The sequence below is a fragment of the Morus notabilis genome, unplaced genomic scaffold, assembly GCF_000414095.1.
Source record: "Morus notabilis unplaced genomic scaffold, ASM41409v2 Scaffold324, whole genome shotgun sequence".
Classification (NCBI taxonomy): Eukaryota; Viridiplantae; Streptophyta; class Magnoliopsida; order Rosales; family Moraceae; genus Morus; species Morus notabilis.
In genome coordinates this window covers 257158-267705 of record NW_010362325.1, presented here as the reverse complement: position 1 = coordinate 267705, position 10548 = coordinate 257158, and positions in this window count along the sequence as shown.

Here is a 10548-nt window from a genome sequence, read left to right as displayed (position 1 = left end):
CCATATTAACAGTGCGGATAACACCGTTCCATTCTAAATGGGAATGACATGTATTAATAATGTTTTAATTAAAGATTCTGAACTTTAATTAAATTCATTATGAACATTGCTTTTTGATTATTATCCTTAAACATTATCATCTCGTATATAACACTTATATACAATGTTTAAGGTTACATAAATAATCATAAAATTTTTATTGATATTCATAAAATATTCATAAATATATGCACATAAAATAATGAATAAATTCTTTTATTAAATAAATAATAAATATCTTATTACATCTTATGCTTCTAGGACACCATTCCCAACATAAGGATCGTCTTCAAAATTAAATGTTAATCGATTAAATTCATCAATCCATTCTTGGCTTGCCGGTAAAATTGTATCCTATAGATGTTGATCGGCCCGATCCCAATCCTTAATGCAAACCAATGCTTCAACAATATCCCTTTGCAATGCATTCCGGCGTTCCTTAAGTATTATTCTTGTCGTACTGAAGGCTTGTTCGGATGAAACAGTGGAGACTGGGATTGAAAATATATCCATTGCCAATCGAGTTAGGATTGACCAAGTTAATGCCCGTGCCCTCCACCATTGAACTAAGTCAAACGATTCTGCCGCACTGCTGACTACTAAGCCTTCACTGAGGTACGCCATAAGCTCGTTGAAGCTGCTACCGCCACTGCCACTTGTTGATGAAGATCCACTTCCACTCACAGCTTCTGTTTGAGTTGTCTTATTCTTCTTCTTTAACCCGAAAACATTCAAGAATGAATGCAGGTTTTCATCTTGTTGTTGCGGTTCCTGTACTCTAGAGTTTGTGCTTCTAAACCTAATCTCATATTTACTATAGATCTTGTTGCGTGGGAAAATGTGATGGACACCTGGATCAACGACACCACGACACGTGGCCATAACTGCTCTCCGCCAAACACACAACCCTCGGCGCCTACATTTTCTTCCCAATTAGCTGCAAAGCCCAAAGTTAAAGTCCGGATTAGGGCGACGACCCCTTGTGGCGCCAATGGATAGTGCCTCTTGAATTAAGGTATGGATATTCCTCGGCTGCAGAAAGGACCGCCAGAGAGGATGACTGGGGCTAAATGGCGCTGGCGACGAGGGGAACGTTCCTTTAAGGCATGACGGGTTGCGTGCATAAGTGGAAGACGTCTGTCAACATTAATTACAAATTCTCAAACCGCCCCACAGGGGACAGAAAAGCATTACGGAGAATCACAGAGCCGTAACAGAAGACTAATTAGCTGAGTGAGCAGTGCTGATTAGTGGGCTACATCTAGGCATACCAAGGTAGAACACTTGAGTGTTTCCACCGATCAAAGAAAACCACTAGGTGAAGGAAGCCCAGTATAAAAGGATGAAGACCCCCACCGAGGGAGAGAGAGGATTTTTGGCTACTTTTCATATGTAATCAGAGAATAGAGAGCTGATTTTATGTAATCCAAAAAGAGTCTAAGGGAAATACAATACACAAGTGGATGTAGCTCTTCATTAACAGAGTGAACCACTATAAATTTCGTGTGTCCTCTCATTCAAGCATTATTCTCATGCTTTCAAAAAGCAACAAACACTTCATAGCATAATTTTAAATATACAGTTAATTTCTAGCCGGTAACCCAACAGAATACTAGAGGGTTGTCCGGCGTATCATTGTTGACGAAATTTGACCGTCAACAATTGGCGACTCCACTGGGGACCGAAAGCGTTCGACCCCCGAAAATATAGTTACAGACCACCACCACCCAGAGAAGAGCGGGATAAGAGAAGATTTGCGCCTAGACGGAAATGGAGTCCCACCTCCAGACGCACCGCGGCCGGATCCGATGCATATGTAAGCCCAAATAACCACTCTGACCGAGTTGGTACGTGGGCTGGTGACCGTGGTTGAGCGCTTAGATGGAAGGAACTGCATACTGCCACTAGAAGATGCCCCGAGGCCGCACGGACCTGCCGAAGTGGAAAATCTGAATCACGGTAACCACCCACATATCCAAGAGGGAATCAGGGAAAGCGAGAACCACCAGGGCCCTCCTAGGCCTCGACCTTCCCGTTCCTCCGGCAGCCGATTAAGAGCCGCCGAACTCTGAGCTGTTGAGGAGCTGCCCCGAAATCCCAGAGAAAACCAACCAGGAGACTCAGGGTCGGTACAGGCGGGCGGCCAGGCCAGGGGCGGACCCATTGCTCAAAGGGCGGAAGCGCCGAGAGCTGCTGGCTCGGCCGTTTCAACAGAGGAAGCGCGAACCCTCATGGAACGCATGGCCAGCCTGGAAAGAAAGCTGACGGGGGACGTGGCAGGTTTGAAAAAGAACATTGGACGGGTGGCCGAGGTGGTAAACGTCGAAATTACGCCCAGTCGCACACATGACCATCCATTCACCGCGGAAATAATGGCGCCTCCTCTCCCCGACAAATACAGGTCGCCGTCGATCCCACCATACGACGGGCGAGGAGATCCCGACGACCATGTGGAAATGTACACAGGGCACATGCTCTTGCACGGATACGCCGAGGAGATCATGTGCCGAGCCTTTCGGAACCACCTAACAGACTCTGCCCGAAGATGGTTCCGGACGCTAAAACCCAACTCTATCTCAAGCTGGGATGAGCTAAAGGAAGCATTCTCCCTCCAGTTCATAGGAGTTAAAAAATGTGTACCCCCGAAGCAGAATTTAACGACGATATACCAAAAGCCAAATAAAATGTTAAGAGAGTGGCTTGCCAGATACGGCGAGGCTGTCGCCGGTACAATAGATATAACGGACAGAGAAGCCTTGATAGGGGCGTTATCCAGCATGAAGAAAATAACTCCCTTCAAAAGGGAACTGAATCGAAAACCCTCGTCCAGCTACAAGGAGTTCCTTGCACGAGCACAAGGATACATCAATGCTGAATAAGCGGATGCCAACGACCCCGATCATAGGTCCAATAAGGGTAAAGGGGCCGAGCAGGGGTCAGCGCCATCAAAACAGGACGGGAAGAAGCGTCAAAGAGGGGGGAGCGGAGACAAGCAACCGACCCGGATGCAAGGAACACCAGAGGCCAATAAGCCAAGGCAGGAGGATGCCCGCAGGCCTCGGCTGTTCCAGAAATATGACACCTACCATGAACTGACGGTAGGCGTCGAGGAGATCTATAACCAGGTCGGCTGCGAAAACTTGCTGCGCCGACCAGAACCAATGAAGTCGGATCCCAGCCGAAGGAACCCGAAGAAATTCTGTAGGTTCCATGGCGATGTCGGCCACCACACCAATGATTGCGCTGACCTCAAGGATGAAATCGAAAGAATAATCCGCGAGGGAAGGTTGCAGGAATTCAGGGCCGAACGGAGACCCTGCAATGAAGGCCATGACTGGCAAAATGACGGCCGACGCCGAGAGGAGAACCATCGCCCAGAAGATCGGGAACCTGTCGGCGTCATACGAACGGTCCTCGGTGGCCCCTACATAGGAGGAGACACGCGGAGGTCGTAGAAGGTCTACGCCCACGAGGCCAAGGGGGTTTACCAGGAACGGTTCTGGAGCGTCTCCGCCGCAAAAACCCCAAGGCACAGCCACACTGACGTAGCCTTCAACGAGGATGACGCCAGCAGAGTCCATTTCCCCCACAACGACGCGCTGGTGGTGGAAGCCATGATCGGAAACCACACCATGTGTCGAATCTTGGTGGATAATGGGAGCTCGGTAGACCTCCTATATTCCGACTACTTGGAAAAAATGGGGATCCACAAGGGGCAGTTGGAAAGGACCTCCAGGCCACTATACGGGTTCACTGGAGACTTCATCATCCCTCAAGCAACTATCCGGCTCCCTATAACCGCGGGAGAAAAACCCCGGCAGGCGACAACGATGGCTAACTTTGTGGTCATCAAAGGAGGCTCTCAATACAACGCAGTAATCGGGAGACCAACCCTCCAGGCATTAAGGGCGATAACCTCCGTCTACCACCAGAAGGTCAAATTCCCCACCCCAAACGGCGTAGGGGAAATAAAGAGCAACCAGTACGAGGCTAGGGTCGCGTATTTCGACGCCCTGCGCGGATACGACCAGCCAGGAAGACAGGAAGCTAGAATGGTTCTCCAGGCCCCCGTCAAGGACCTAGACCCCAGGATCCAAGAAGAGATCACATGGTCTCAGCCCGTCGAGCAGTTGGAGGAAATCCGAGTCGATGAAAATAAGCCCACCAAAGTGTTAAAAGTAGGATCAGGCTTAGCTCCACCACATAAAGTTGAGATCAAAAACTTCCTCAAAAAGAACTTAGATGTCTTCCCGTGGAATCATTCTGACATGGAAGGGATCAACGCCGACGTAATATGTCACTCCTTAAACGTTGACCCCTCATTTCCCCCCAAGCGCCAGAAACGTCGATCAATGAACCTAGAGAGGTACGAAGCACTAAGAGAGGAAGTCGACAAACTGATCGAAAACGGGTTCATAAGGGAAGCCCAATACCCGCGTTGGGTATCGAACCCCATTCTAGTGATCAAACCCAACGGAAGCTGGAGAACCTGCGTCGATTTCAGTGATCTCAACAAAGCCTGCCCAAAGGATGGCTTTCCGCTCCTGCGGATTGACCAAATAGTCGACGCCACAGCAGGACATGAGATGCTGAGCTTCATGGATGCTTATTTCGAATACAACCAGATCCCCATGCATCCAGCTGATGAAGAGCACACATCCTTCATAACCGATAGAGGTCTCTACTGCTACATGGTGATGCCTTTCGGCCTAAAAAATACAGGGGCTACCTACCAAAGGCTTGTGAATAAAATGTTCGCTCAACAGCTCGGCAAAACGATGAAGGTCTACGTCGACGACATGCTCGTAAAAAGCGCCAGGACCAGCCATCACGTCGATCATCTAGGAGAAATGTTTAGTATATTAAGAAAATATCGTATGAAACTTAATCCCCAGAAATGTGCCTTCGGAGTGGGGTCGGGGAAGTTCCTCGGCTTTATGGTTAGTAACCGTGGGATTGAGGCCAACCCCGAGAAAATCAAAGCCCTACAAGACATGCGGTCACCAACAAAGCCGAAAGAGGTGCAAAGGTTGACGGGTTGTGTCGCCGCCCTAAATAGGTTCATATCAAAAGCCACTGATAAATGCATCCCTTTCTTCGACGCTTTGAAAGGAAGCAAACACTTTGAGTGGACACCACAATGTGAGGAGGCTTTCCAAAAATTGAAGGAGCATTTGGGTAAACCCCCAATTTTGTCAAAGCCAAACGTCGGCGAGGAGCTTAGCCTATACCTCTCCGTGTCCCAACACGCTGTGAGCTCCGTATTGTTAAGAGAAGAAGAAAAGGTGCAATTGTCGATCTACTATGTGTGCAAAAGGCTCCTCGACGCCGAGTCAAGATACAGCGAAATGGAGCGTCTAGCCCTCGCCCTGATGGTAGCTTCAAGGAAGCTTCGGCACTACTTTCAATCCCACACAATACGAGTTCTCACAAATCACCCGCTGAGACAAGCACTACAAAAGCCCGAAACATCCGGCCGACTCCTCAAATGGTCAGTAGAACTCAGCCAGTTCGACATAAAGTACGTGCCAAGAATCACGATTAAAGGTCAAGCGCTCGCTGACTTTCTGGCTGAATTCTCTCATAGGCCGACACCTACCCCATCTGAAGAAGCCGAGGTTACAAAATGGAAGCTTTACGTAGATAGGGCGTCAAGCGAGAACGGATCAGGAGCCGGTGTTTTGTTAATCAGCCCCGAAGGCCACAAGATTACCTCGGCGGTACGATTTAAATTTAAGGCGTCAAACAATGAGGCGGAATATGAAGCCCTAATTGCCGGACTACATTTAGCTAACCACCTAAAGGTCGAAAGGATAAGCATCTACAGCGACTCCCAGCTAGTTGTCGCGCAAGTAAAGGAAGAATACCAAGCACGCGGCGAGAAGATATGGGCATATCTGAGAAAAGTAAAGGAGGAACTCATTAAGTACAAAAACTACGAAATACTCCAGATTCCACGAGCCGAAAACGCAAACACGGACGCCCTGGCAAAGCTCGCCTCATCAAGGGATTCCGACACATTAGGCGTCGTTCCCATTGAAGAATTAGACCGACCGACCATCGAGGAGCAAGCAAAGGCATTAAGTGTCCAAGAAGGTGAAAATTGGATGACGCCACTCACACGATACCTAATGGACGCGCAGCTGCCGAATAATAAAGACGAAGCCCGGTGAGTCAAGTATAGAGCTGTTAGGTACTTATTATACGATGGCCTGCTCTATCGACGAGGCTACTCAACACCTATACAGCGGTGTCTAGATAATGTCGAAGCCCATAAGGTCCTCCAAGAAATCCATGAAGGGATCTGTGGCAATCATACCGGGGGGCAATCTCTAGCTCTAAAGGTTCTAAGGCAAGGATACTACTGGCCTACGCTCAAAAAGGACGCTTTTCAATTCGCCCGATGATGCGATAACTGCCAAAGATATGCCACGATTCCTAGAGCGCCCCCAGAAAAGCTAACTTCCATTCTCAGCCCATGGCCCTTTGCCAAATGGGGGGTTGACCTGATCGGGCCATTACATCCTGCACCTGAGGGGTTTAAATTCACAATCGTTGCAGTAGATTATTACACAAAGTGGGCTAAGGCCAAGGCCCTAGCTATAACCACGGAAGCAGCCTGCACCAAATTCATGTGGGATCACATCGTGTGCAGGTTCCCCACTCAATAGTGTCCAACAATGGGAAACAGTTCAACAACGCCTCAACACGCAGGTTCTGCGACAGTTTGGGCATCCGAAAAGACTTCTCGGCGTCAATCCATCCATAATCAAATGGGCAAGTCGAGGCGGTCAATAAAATATTGAAATACACCCTTAAGAGAAGACTCGACGACCTAAAAGGGAGATGGGCCGAGGAGCTTCCCAAAGTCTTATGGGCATACAGAACAACCAACCGAATTACAACGGGTGAGACACCTTTCTCCATGGCATATGGCGTCGAGGCAGTGTTTCCCATAGAAATTGAAACGCCGACTCTAAGAACAGTTGTCCATAACGATGTTGACAACGCAGAGGGCATGAATGGAGAACTCGATTTGTTGGAAGAAAAATGACTCGACTATCAACTACGTCTCACCGCTTATCAGCAACGCACGGCACGATACTACAACAAGAAAGTCCGGCAGAGAAGGTTCAACCCAGGAGACCTAATATTAAAAAGGGTAACGCAGAGCACAAAACCCAAAAATACTGGTCCCCTGGACCCAACTTGGGAAGGGCCCTACCGCGTAAAGGAAATACTACATCCTGGCACCTATATTTTGGAAAGCCTCAGTGGCAGAAGAGTTCAACACCCATGGAACGCCGAACAGCTAAGGCTGTACTACTAATAGCGTGTGAAATTCTTACGTATTTTAATTGTGCATTCTTTATAAATTGAATACACTGATATGTTTGTAGAAAAATATGAAGTCACCCCTTAATAACATGTCTGCCTAAGAAACCAAGGTTATATTAAACGGACATGGGGGGATAGGGGTCCGCCCGCAGATCACTTAAAGGCAAACACTTAGTGAAATTCTAAGGAATTTCCTAAGACGACGACCCCAAGGGGTAAATTCAGCGTTAGATCCTCCAAGGAGAAAAGGCAAACACTTAGTAAAATTCTAAGGAATTTCTTAAGACGACGACCCCAAGGGGTAAATTCGACGTCAGATCCTCTAAGGAGAAAAGGCAAACACTTAGTGAAATTCTAAGGAATTTCCTAAGACGACGACCCCAAGGGGTAAATTCGACATCAGATTCTCCAAGGAGAAAAGACAAACACTTAGTGAAATTCTAAGGAGTTTCCTAAGACGACGACCCCAAGGGGTAAAAATCGATGTTAAGTCCTCAAACAAAAACAGGACACACACTTAGAAAAATTTTAAGAAATTTTCTAAGAAGCGGCAAACGCGAATCAAGGTATAAACAAAACCTGTTGTCTTTATATATACAAAAATGCAGGTAAAATTGTCTGAAGCAGATATTAAGTTACAAAGATTCCCAAAAGAAAATAGAAAAAGGGCAAAGCAAAGTGAGGATCTCTAAGCGTCACCACCAGTCGCTGGCTCATCGCCGCCACCCAAGGAAGAAGCATTCCCTTCATCACCACCGGGAGGGGACAATCCGTCGTCACCCATGGGAGTAGGAGAGTTATAAAGGAAGCCTAAGTCCCAATCAGGACGCTCCTTCTTGATTAGATCAACTATTTGCTGACCCGCCGACTGGAAATCCTTGTTGCGGATATCCAGGAGCTCCTGAGAAGTCTTGAACTCCTCAATAATCTCCGCCCGCTTAGCATCGAAGATTACGGCAGCCTCGGCCTCGGCCTCCTTCTTCCCCTCAGCCTTTCCCCCAGTAAAGCGCCTCTCGGCCGCCACGGTCGCCTGGGCCAACTTCTTCTCAGACGAGTCTGCCCGTTGAGAAAGGTCCTTAACTTTGGCCTTCTGCTCGGCCAAGTCGCCTTCCAAGCTTGTCAGTTTGGCCATGGCCACATCCCTCTCCTCGACGGCATCATCCCTATTCTTCTTGGCCTCATCAACAAGAGACCTGAGCCTGGCCTCCAAATCATCCATCTCATCCTTACGCTCCTCGACCTTGATTAAGTCGATGAGGTTAAGAAGGGAAAGGATGAGACTCTAGAAAGGTTGCAAAATCAGGAAAAGCTTTAAAAAAAATCTCGGCAAAATCTTACATGGATCTGGAAGGAGATCTGTTTGCGTTGGTGGTCGACCAAGGAAGATTGGGACGCTGCGATCCAATGAGGTTCGAGGAAAGACTCATAAAGAGCCTGGAAGACGAGAGAGAAGTGAGGGGGAAGTTTCAGCATCGCCCCAACCTCGGCATCAGAAATATCCGAGACTTGAAAATTCCCATCCATTATCTTTCCCCCCGGGATCAGCACGCGTTCCCTCGGCGCCGGGGGAGCGCTAACATCAGGGATGGGCACCACCGGTGTCCAGGCCTTGTCAGTCGACGCCTGGTCAGTGGTCGACTTCTTATCGGTGCGCCTCTTCTTGTGAGCATGCCTGCCCCCCGGTGCCGAAGGACCCTTGACCTTCTTGCCTTTCGGCGCAAGAGAAGAAGAGCTGGCTTTCTCCTTTTGCTTTGACGAGGGCTGTTGGCTCGGCGGGGGCTGCGGGTCAGACGGAGGGTGTTGGCTCGGCCCCGACCGTTGGCTCCCAGGTAGCTGAATCCTCAACGACGCCATCTTTAGCAACGAAAAGAGGACATGATCAGCGTTAGGAAAACACGAACGATGTTTCTAGAAGGCGCCGAGAGAAGTGATTACCTTCGCCGCTTAAATGAAAGTACGCGCGGACGGCGTCTAAATCTGAAGGATTGGGGAGATTTAGGATTAGGCCGGTAGCACGAAGATTCTCCTTGGTCAGAAGCGTGTCAATATGGCGAACCTCTGACGGATAGGAAAAAGCCTGCTCGACCCTCGCCAAACTATTACCGGAGAACTTTGGCCGGTCCTGGTTAACTGAAGGACAAGGGAATCCTCGTCAACATATGAAAAAAGAGCAAAGTCAGATAAAAAGAAAGTCAAGATGCTCACTCATATTTCCAAACGCTGCCTGCACCTGCCTTCGGCGGGGCCGGCGGTCATTAGGATGAAAGTTGAAAGGCCCGCGGATCATGAAGAACATGGGTTTCTACCCATGTGACGTCGAGGGAATACCCAGAATGAGCTTCCCAAACCTGGGCTAAGCTCTCCCGTGGCCACTCAGAAAGTACCACCCGTCACACTTGGCGACATGGCACAGCTTATACATGAATCGGAACTCATCCAATGGGAGTTCCATGTCAAACTTCTGGTGCCATAGAATCTAGGCTCCTACAAAGCAGTACCAGAAGTTCGGCGCCAATTGGGCGGGGGAGATGCCATAAAAATGGCAGTAATCTTTTACGAAGGGATGAACTGGGAGTGTCATCCCCGCGGTTACCGCTCTTGTGTAGACCGGAAGGTATCCGGTCGGCGGCATGCTAGTTCTAAAATGCATGTCCAGAAAGAGGTACTCAAACCACCTCCTGTCGATGCATCCCTCCTTCACAGCCCGAATGATATCTTTATTTCGGACCCTCGACGCCACACCATCGGCTGTGAAGGAAGGCCTATCTGGGTCACCACTCGTAGCAGCCAGGGGGGCATCCACCGTCGCGATAGCTACCCGACTTACGCTGCCCCCGGTAAAGGGGATTCGCTCGACTACCTCGTCTACCAACCGGTCGACGCTTTCGAATTCACTTCTGAAGTCGTCACCCGGCTCGTAACTTCCCTCGACGTCTTCAATATCCCTAAGCACAGAGCTGACACCGGAGGAGGAAGAAGTCCATGAGATCTCCACCACCGGAGAGGGGTCAGAACGGACGACAGAAGAAGAATCCTCTCGATTGGGTGAACTTTGGGCCATTGTTCTGGTAATTAAAAGGACAAGAAGCTAAGTTAAAACCCTAACGTCGAGAGGAAGAAACGACGACTACTCTAAACGATGACTACTCAAACACCTCAACTTGACGTCGA